Source organism: Alosa sapidissima, chromosome 14 (assembly GCF_018492685.1).
Source record: "Alosa sapidissima isolate fAloSap1 chromosome 14, fAloSap1.pri, whole genome shotgun sequence".
Classification (NCBI taxonomy): Eukaryota; Metazoa; Chordata; class Actinopteri; order Clupeiformes; family Clupeidae; genus Alosa; species Alosa sapidissima.
Genome location: NC_055970.1, coordinates 7,854,273 through 7,862,960, shown reverse-complemented (window position 1 = coordinate 7,862,960; position 8,688 = coordinate 7,854,273).

Genomic DNA, 8,688 nt, shown 5'->3' with positions numbered 1-8,688 from the left:
CACTACAAAAACTAGCATGTTAGCTATCATTAACTCTTGATTAGCACACATTGACTCCCTCAAAAGCTTCTTGCTGCCAGCAATTTTTCAAATCAAAAAAGCATCCTGGACAACTTTTCTTGCTAAAAAATATGACAAGTCTGAACATACCCTAAGTTTTTTTTTTTAGGGAAGTGTAAAAACTACTTTCACTGACTTGAGCCAGTCTGCATAGGTATGCTAAACTTAGCTAACGTTATGCTGAGGGGCTGATAGAGTTGCCAGTGGCAACAAACAAACAAACAAACAAGCAGACTACAACACAGACATACTGTACATAGAATGTAACCTTTCTCCTGTTGTTAATTGTGTTCTCTTTGTCAGTATCTGGGCTAACAAAGCTGTGTATTTTTGTTCCTCGGTCTTGCCATGCCAAGGCCAAATTGCTCTGGCATGTCGGTAATAGATATTTGTCAGGTCGGCCTCATTAAGAGACAGTGCAGCTCTGCTCACCCTAGTTGACATTGGCAGTGGGAGCTCTATTATGTGGAAACGGCGCTGTTACTGAAATCTCATTCTCGCTGATGGAACCCCTAGAGTCCCCTTATGGAAGCCTCGAGCAGAGGGAGATCCAGCGCCTAGATTGTGATTACTGCCGACAGGCCTGGAGATGGGGCTCCACACTGAATCAGCACGCTCAGCATAGCTACCGCCAAAACTGTCTCGGGTTTGTTAATTGGGGAAATTACACTGTAGACACTGGAGTGACAAAAACAAAGAGGTTATGTCATTACCAATGTTATCCTGCAAAGGTAGTGTGTGTGTGTTTGTGTATGTGTGTGTGTGTGTGTGTGTGTGTGTGTGTGTGTGTGTCTGTGGTGCGTTCTCCCAGTAGCCAGTGTTTGGAAGGTATGTTGTCAGCTCGTCCTCGTTATTAGGTTTACCAGGTGTATCCATCCGCCATTATTTTTGAGGCAGTTCGACAAACTCTGAGCAGCCAGACAACAGCAGCCCCCTCTCTCATAAACAGCCGGAAGAGAAACTAGTCGTGGCAGTTTCTCTCCCAGCTCTTAACACAATAGAACATTTCATAAAGAGTCTGTGGGCACAGTCCAGCCCTGCATTACATTAAGCCGTAAGTGGGAATCAATACAGGTTGCCCACTATGAGAGCCTGTGTGACGGATTACTCAGAGGGGCCCAGTATATTTACAGGCAATGTATACAGGGGTGATGATGAAAAAGTTTGATTGTATTTTATGGGGGGCTCTGAGGCCCGTGGGAGCGCTCTCTAATGCTCGCAGTCACTATGCATCAAGCTGATGGCCAGTTAAGCCATGTGCCTCCGCACACGGGCTCCGCATCAGACCGGCCTTCACCTGCTGAGCGCCATATTACATCAGACGCTGAGAACATGCTAAAGCCCACATACTGCTCCCATGCTGGCTTCCAATTGGATTCTCAGAACATATTTTCGTGGTATCGGTATATGTGATGTCAAGGTATATGCATTAGAGTTTTAGCACAGCAGAACAGTGGGATGATGATAGATTTTGGCCTTATTTTTTTTATCTGATGCGACAATGTTTTGGTGAGTTTACAATTATTTCTTTGTTTGGAGATAGAGGTATCTAAGTTCAGCGCTATCAGGAAGTCTATAAGCCTATATTGGGGAAAAAAAGGTTGCAGTACATTCTTTATTCCCTCTGCAGCAATTTGAAGTCTTTTTGCAGGACAAAACTGAAAACTGAAAATGGAATAACTGTGAATCAATCTCCATAATGTGTTGCTTTTGTTCGCCGGGTGCTGTCCCCCGAGCTTTCTGTTGTAAAGAGGTTATGGGCAGGATTGGATCACTGCGAAACGGAGGCCGAGGTTAGCACCGCGGGACGGTGGATATTGAGGTCTGTTTGGCGAGTGTGTGGCCGCAACACCCCCCCCCCCCCCACACTCCTCCCCTGAGTCAATAATATCCCGTCTTTCCTTATACTCTGCAAAGTGTGATGAGTGACAGCAGAAGCTCAAACTGCATTTGCTGCCGGTATCTCTTCATCAGAATGCCAGCCTTGGCGTGTTAGCGAGCTCTTTGAATAACAGCTCTAATATCGAAATGACCTCTGCCATCATCCTTTGCATCACATCACTAGCTTTAATACATCTGGGGGAGGTAGGGGAGTGTTGTGGTGACCATATTACAAACATACTTTTAAAAAAGTCTTCTTTTTTGTGTACACAGAGGATGACCTGACGCTGAACTGCTCTTCCTCTGGTGGGGAGCAACAGCCTGACGAAAGTCTGTGTAGAGTTTCAGTCATAATACACCGAGGTGGTTACGTTGAGAAGAAAAAAACGTAGTGCACTTGGAGTCTCAATAAGCTCTTCTCAGTGTCCTGTTGGATAAAAAGCACAACAGAGGCACAACTGCATTGTCATCCCTTTTTGTGCCCACAGTAACGATTGATATTGTCTGGAAAATCGAGTCTGAAGAAATAATAGTGATGCTAGCTCCAGCAAGTATGTAGCGCTGCCCTCTTTTTTTTCTGAAGATCTGATCTGACTCACTATTGAGCATTGTGTCGACTGATGCAACGTCTTGATATGGATGAAAAAGAAAAAATGTTTCAAGTGTTCAAAGTTTAAAACAACAAAGACTGACCTCAGATAAATAATTGTCAGACGTGGCCTGGGTATAGGACCCAGCCTGCCTATCGTGCTTAGCAATTCAAATGTCTCTAATGCATGTTTCAGTAAAAGAAACCTGTAATTATCCCAGCAGCACAAACAAACCTCTGGCGTTTTGCATTTCGTCATTAAAAACCCCAGACTCCCAGTCAGCACTGCTCACCATTTCTTGCCTTCTTTTCATCTCTCTTTTCTCTTTCCTTCTTTCCCCCCTTTCTCTGTATATCTCTGACCTGCCCTCTCCCTTCTTTCAGTGTCTTCTCTCTCTCTTTTTCCATCCTATTAAAGCCCCTCCACCCTATCCTGTCTCGTGCTATCTTGGCCGTCTGTACTTCATATGGCCGGGGAGTATTATGGATGTCATACATGTTTGTGTGCTCTCCTCCTCTCTCTCTCTCTCTCTCTCTCTTTCTCTCTCTCCATGCTGACCTCCAGCTGTGTGCTCCTCCTCCTCCTCCTCCTCCTCTTCCACCTCCTCCTCCTCCTCTTCCACCTCCTCCGCTGCTTCTTAGCCCTCCTTGGCTGGCTGAAGAGCCACATCTGTGGGATGAAAGCTTTGGATGCCTCGTCTCTGTCCCTCCATGACCTCTGTAGTCTTTAGAAAAGAAAGGGAAGACCTCACAGTGAATCCTAAAAGTGGTCCACACGGCACACACACACACACACACACGCACGCACACACACACACACACACACACACACACACACACACACACACACACACACACACACACACACACACACACACACACACACAAACACTTTCTCTTGAGGCCTGGCAGTGGAGTGTGTTCTCTGTAGTGTGGTGCGGATGCGCTCCCTGAGACCTGTCTTGTTATGGTAATTCAGGTTAGCCTCTTAACAGGCTTGAAAAATGCTCACTGTTCAGTGGGGAAATAGCGCAGCTAAGTTGGACTGTAAAAATATGACATGTTATAATAAATAGTGAATTATGACAGAAGAGAATGGTCTGTTTTTCTTTCCTGGCACGGGGCCATGTCCATTCATCATCCCCATATGTCACAGGCCATAAGTGAAAAAGAACATAGCTGAGACTGAGCCCCCAACATTGGGAATAGCATTTTCAACTGTATCGTGTGTCATCACCGCTTTATCTTTTGATACACTTGAAAAGGGAGCAGTCCTCTGTGATTTGAAATGCTTGCTCTAACCTGCTGGCCTGAGCAGAGCATTACTGGATGAACAGAGACTGAGAGAGAGTGGAGGGAGAGAGAGAAAGAGAGAGAGAGAGAGTGGAGGGAGAGAGAGAAAGAGAGAGAGAGAGAGTGGAGGGAGAGAGAGAGAGAGAGAGAGAGTGGAGGGAGAGAGAGTGGAAGGAGAGAGAGAAAGAGAGAGAGAGAGAGTGGAGGGAGAGAGAGAGAGAGAGAGAGTGGAGGGAGAGAGAGAAAGAGAGAGAGAGAGAGAGAGTGGAGGGAGAGAGAGAGAGAGAGAGAGAGAGTGGAGGGAGAGAGAGAAAGAGAGAGAGAGAGTGGAGGGAGAGAGAGAGAGAGAGTTAGAAACCTTCACGGCGCTTCACGGCGAGATGAAACGGATCCTGCTTCTCCATGCTCATGTGGTAAATTATCGCTGCGTAGCTCCAGTTTCCTAATTTCAACAGGCCTTGCTTGAGAAGCCTGCGCTTCTCTGCTTTCCAAACGGGGGTACGACTGGCTCGGCAGGAGCGGGCACATTTTCACCCTCCGCCTCCCCTCAAAGGCGGCGTTTCCGTCAATCAGACGGGGGTAGCCTGCGGAACACATGGAGCTCTGGCATGGGCTCTGGCAGCTATCCCATCAGCCTCAGCTTTGGCCCCGGCCCTGTCTGGGCCCCTCTCTCACTCTTCCTCTCCACTCTCTCCATCTATTCCTCCGTTCTCGCCCCCTCTCTCTCCCTTTCTTCCCCTCTCTGTCTCTTTGTCTATTTCTACCCTCTTTGCTTCTCTTTTCCACTCTGTCTCTTCTTCCCGCTCTCTCTCTCTCTTTTTCTCCCTCTCTGTCTCTTCCTCCCCTCTCCTCCCTCTCTCTCTCTCTCTCTCTTTCCCCCAGCCCTAAGATCAGACAGGGCTTGTGTTTATGAGGCTACGATCATATGTGATGTGTTAAGATGTTCAAGCTTAGTTCTGGTGAGGCCATGAAATGTCTTTCCGCTGTGGGCCTGTCCTCAGTGCTCTTGGAGCTGCCGGGGGTTTGATGTGAGCACATTTCTTCATGTATTACACACACACACACACACACACGCATAAACACACATACACACACACATATATACACCAACACACACATTCCCCAGCGGTCTAAACGAAATTCCAGCACTCGCTCACTGGCAGGAGAGATGTGTCAGGGACAGTGGCGGAGCTAGACTTTTACCCTTGGGGTGGCCAGAGGGTGGCCAAAGCTATTTCAGGGGGTCCACAGACTACAACAATGAATGTTCAAGAAACACAATCAATTGCAATCAAAATCTGTAAATGTTGAAATGTTTTCATGAAGTACATCTTAAGCACACAGGAGATTTGTGTATAAAATCTACAGTTTATTAACAATGTTAATACAAAACGTACAATATGTAAATAAATAATAATAAAAAACAAATTCAAAACAATTTGACCTCATTTTGACATGAACTGATATGACATGATTTTTTAACCATGACCAGAGGAACAGTCTGATTACCAAACTAAACTTGTAGAACAGTGTAGGCCCTAGTCATGACAGTAATTAAGTCCCAGATGTGATTCTTTTCAGGATTCTGTCACATAGTGTTTGCTTCTTAAATTGTGCACTTCAACTTAGAAAGACAGACACACACACACACACACACACAAAGCTGGGCACACTAGGAAGAATCACTAAATGAACCATACTCTCACACCTAGGAGAAAGCCATGGGCCCCAACTCAAGATGCAGTGTGAAAAAAAAGACACCCACATAGCACCCCAAAACTAACACAGAAACACACACAGACAGACAGACAGACACTCACACAGCACCCCAAAACTAACAAAGACACAAGTGATTACTTTCTCCTCACTGAGTCAGAAGTGTAGACCACTTGTCAGTCCAACGGCAATCTAAGCAGAGAAAGAGACAAAGAAATCAGAGCATTGTTCAAGGTACTTTCCAAATTCCAGCAAAGCCAAAATAGCTTAAGTACAAGTGTGAGAACTTCACAATTTCCAAATATTAGGTCCAATGAAAGCTGATATGGTTGCCTGTCAGATCTGGTTGGAATTTAGAACTTGGTTTGGGAGGAAAACACCCCTGTTCTCTGCTGTACTATTTTATGCACGGATATAAGTTTAATGACATATTAAATGCTTTCATTTTTGAGATACTTCATCAGTTACAGTTTTGTAAATGTATGTATGTAAATAAATAATAATAAAAAAAAACATAATTTCTAAACAATCTGACCCCATTTTGACATGAACTGACATGACATGAAGTAGTGCAGTTTGTTTTAACCATGACCAGAGGAACAATCTGATTACCAAACTAAACTTGTAGAACAGTGTGTAGGGCCTAGTCATGGCAGTAATTAAGTGACAAACTATCACAAGTTCAGAAGAGGTTGGCTGCAAAGATTATGCAGACTGTTATGATTAAATGACACAAGCGCACGCATTATCAGAATCATATGCCAGACGCTTTAGGCCAGCGATCCTCACTATTTTTTTCACAAGAGCCACATTGGCAGTGCAAGATCAAAAGGAGAGCCACTTTTATGACAACATACTAAGTCACCTTTGCAAATGTGCATTTCTACATATAAATTGGACATCCCACAAAAAAGAAATAACACAGCCATACATTTTCATTTAAGACCAGATTTACTTTAACACTGGGATGAGAGGAAGCTGACATGCATGTCCTTGACTTTCTTCATGTTGTATTTGTAGTATTAGTAGTAGCAGGTTTAACAATACCCCCTTTAGGAAACACCATTAAGGCTTAATAACTTCCTTTCACCTTCATTATTCAGGTGAAGGGAGAAGTATAATTCAGATCTTTGCGTTTTTGTAGTGCAGTATTGTATGTTTATGAAGCACATTTGAAAAAATGCATTGGCTGTGTTGCCACATAGCCTACAGTGGGTCCCATTTAGAAGTGGCCACTTCATCCGCACTTTCAGTGATTAACGCAGCTGCGTTAAATGTATTAGGCTACTACTTATCGCCACGAAGTGGCAGTTTAAGTCCGCTGTAGCATTGCCAGTAAACGGCAGCGGATTGCATTCAAAGGCGTTGCAAGTGGCAGTGAGATACTGTAAGCAGAACGAAACTAAAGATCACCTCGTTGAAGTCATACAGTAGACTAGTCTGTCTGTTCTTTGGTCTTGGATTTTGAGAAAGAAGTTTCTAAATAGATGCGACTCATACTCCTTATAGTCCGGAAAACACGGTATGTATATGACTATGCTACATAACAATCTGATGTGAAATGCATGTTGGCTGATACTAACAGTTAGCTGCTACAGGCGACATGAGATGTAGCTAGGCTACTAACGTAATGTTAACGTTACCTTGATAGGCTACTCGTGGCTTGTAGGGGAACATATCACAGAAAAATTAAACTACAGAAAACGTTCTCCTAACTTAACATAAAAGTGACTTGAAACAATGATTATTTACAAAAGAAAACTTACCTTAGAACGTGTATTTCACTGTCCGTCAAGTAGGCTGCTGCTGTCCTGTGCAAAACATCCTCCCTGTCGCAATATTCTCTGTAAGCGTTTGACTCTCTTCTTCTCCTTCTCTGTATAATGCTTGCTGGTGGACAGTGTGAATGACAACTCTTTGTAATACATAGCGCCAGCTACTGCACAGGAGGGATATAGCAGTCAACCGATTACAAAATGCAACAGGCTCTTTTCAACAAGACGTGCGGTGCCGGTGCCGTGATATGTCAATCATCTGGGGTGGCACCTGGGGGGTCCAATCAGATTTCAGAGGGGTCCAGTGCCCCCCCGGCCACCCCTTTGGCTCCGCCCCTGGTCAGGGATCTGTTGTTTCATGACCCCATCCTGTACAAGTCTTCAAGCTGCTTAGGATGTAAGCTCGCCTTGCCCTGCCCTGCCCAGTCTATCACCCCCTTGTGGGGATTAGCGTCTCTACACCCTCCACACCCCTCCTGTCTCCTCCAGTAGGCCCAAGGAAGAAAAAATAGTCAGTGTGCCAACAGCCTGCTCGCAGTGCCCCACTTGACCATAAATCACGGCGCTATCTCGTGTGTGATGATGGAGAGCAGCCTCGCGTACACAGGCTGGGTCCTCACCTGCGAGGCCGAGGTCTGCCGAACGATTCCTCATCGCGGGCAGCTGCTTGGCAGACGGGCATCTGCGCTCCTGCCAAATGGGCCACTCTGTCTGCGCGAGAGGAGGAGGAGGAGGAGGAGGAGGAGGACCAGGACCAGGACATGGCTCGGAGTCCTCGGGGTTAGTCTACATCAACAACTGCGGGATCTTTGACAAGCGTGGCCTCTCAGTGTGTAGCCTCAGATGTTGAGGTTTCATGGACTTCTCACGTTTCCTGTGAACCACTTCATGGTTAATAAGACTGAAAATTGGCTGCGCTGAAGTCATGTATTTTATATTTAATACTCCCAAAGTCTATGGGGAGTGATACCAACATTACCGCTGTCTAGATTCATATGGCACTTAAAGTAGTTTCCCTATTAGACAATTCTATAGTTACTGCTGAGGCCTCATGGCGATTTAATAAAGGAGGAAATCTGTTCGACTGTGCAGATATCTTATTCATTTGTTTTATATTCCCTTTCTTTTAATTCAGTTCAGAATCACAGATGTTCTTGTCTATTAGCATAGATCATTCCTTTGATTAACAAGCACATTTGGCATTCACATATTCCATTCAAGTAACGAAATATCATATGGATGCATCTCAGACACTGTGCCTTCGGGTATTCATATGGAATTCAACTTTACCCGAAAGAAAGATGTTGGAGTCGAGGGGGGGAAAACTATTTTCAATTGGACACCAACTTTAGTCCAGGTCTTGTTAGAAGACTG